This window comes from Echinops telfairi, unplaced genomic scaffold (assembly GCF_000313985.2).
Source record: "Echinops telfairi isolate 266 unplaced genomic scaffold, ASM31398v2 ScPeMD7_23;HRSCAF=83, whole genome shotgun sequence".
In the NCBI taxonomy this organism is placed as follows: Eukaryota; Metazoa; Chordata; class Mammalia; order Afrosoricida; family Tenrecidae; genus Echinops; species Echinops telfairi.
In genome coordinates, this window is record NW_022103920.1 from 20,805,984 (window position 1) to 20,807,680 (window position 1,697).

Here is a 1,697-nt window from a genome sequence, read left to right on the forward strand (position 1 = left end):
ATTATTATTCTTGTTAAGGAACAATGACCTATTGGAAAATGAGCTGATTCTCTTTCTCTCTGTGTCTTCTTTGACGCATTGTACTAGAACAGGTTAGAACATGCTCTGACTTTTTGGCCTTTTTCAGACATCTTAAATAAGTATTTGTAGGTATATATTGGCATGTCCAAATTTGCTTCAATTCGATGAAAATCACTGAGATGTTATCAATTAATGTGGTCCTTCAAGCTATAATCCCCTGTATGATGGATTATAAATTCTGGCCTTTATGCCTGTGGCTATAATCCCACACTGGAAGGAGTCCTCTGCTATGCTAATGGACAAGATTAAGGTCAGAGTAAGACTAAGGATGAGACTCCAGTCACCTGCAATTGAGTTAATGCTGACTCTGTCTCTGAAAATGTGTTGCATTTTCAAGACTGATTGCAGTAGAAAGCCTCATCTTTTTTTCTGTAGAGCAGCTTCTGGTTTAGAACTGCATACCTCATGGTGAGCAGCCCAGCAGTAACCACTGTGTCACCGGGGCTCCCCTATGTATCGCATCTGAAGAAGTCTGCATGTGTTCTCTGTGTTGTAGATAAAAGGTGTTTGTGATGAAGAAGTCGTTGGTCTTGCAAAAATCTGTCATGGGATCTCCATCTTCATTTCCATCAGCAAGATCATATTTTCCAACTACTGTTCCTTCCTCTTCATTCCCAACTTTTGCAATTCAATTGCCAATAATTATCAATGCATCGTAATTGCAGGTTTGATTAATTTCAAACTGAAGATGCTGGTAGTTCCTTTTTAATATTTGTATAATCACAGCAGTACTTCTTTATCTATAAACCACATTATTCTCATTTATCTGAACTAGTTATTTACCCAGGCATAAATCCAGGCGCAATATTTTTTTTAGTTAATAGGATATAATATAAATTTTCATTTTGTTGAAAGCACTGTTCTTGTTAGGTGTTTTATACATACCTATTTTTAAACTGGTATCAACAAGCATGTGTCATATATGGTTAAATGTTCTGTTTTTTCCTTTGGCAGCTTTTTAAGATGATTATTTAATAGTTTGAGGTTTTTAAAAGTGAATTTGAAATTTTTCTTTGATAGTAATGAAATTCAATAAAGCTAACATTTTTCAAAAATGTATTTAAATCCCATTTAAAATGAAATGACAAAGCCCCATAGCTTAATGAAAGTAAACTTGGATGCAATTTTTATTTTCTGGTGGAAGCCTGCCAAAAAAGCTTTCACTAGCTAACAATCACTGTTATTATAATAGCAAAGGACAATGGCTTAAACACGACCAGCTCACCCCCCCAGACCCACCCCCCCCACCCCCCACACACACATCCTTTTAAAGTCTCAGTATTCTTAAACTATAGCACGGTCAATGACAGGGTTAAAGTATGAATGTGAGAAGCCAGGATGACAAGATTGGGGAAAGCAGGTAGGCCATACAAAGGGAAGACCGACCAACCTGCTGGGATAATTTAGATAATGAATCTTGTCCTTGAATTGACAAGGTTGCTTTCAATTTGGAATATTTTGTTGCTTTTCTTTGGGGCATATTTTTCCTTAGGCATGTCTGTGAAGTCACAGGTAGAGAGATATGATTTGAAATTGTGGCGTTAGCCATGGGTTGATAATGCGGTCCTTCCTTTGCTTCTTATTATTCCAAACTTAGCATCAGCTTTAATGTTTTA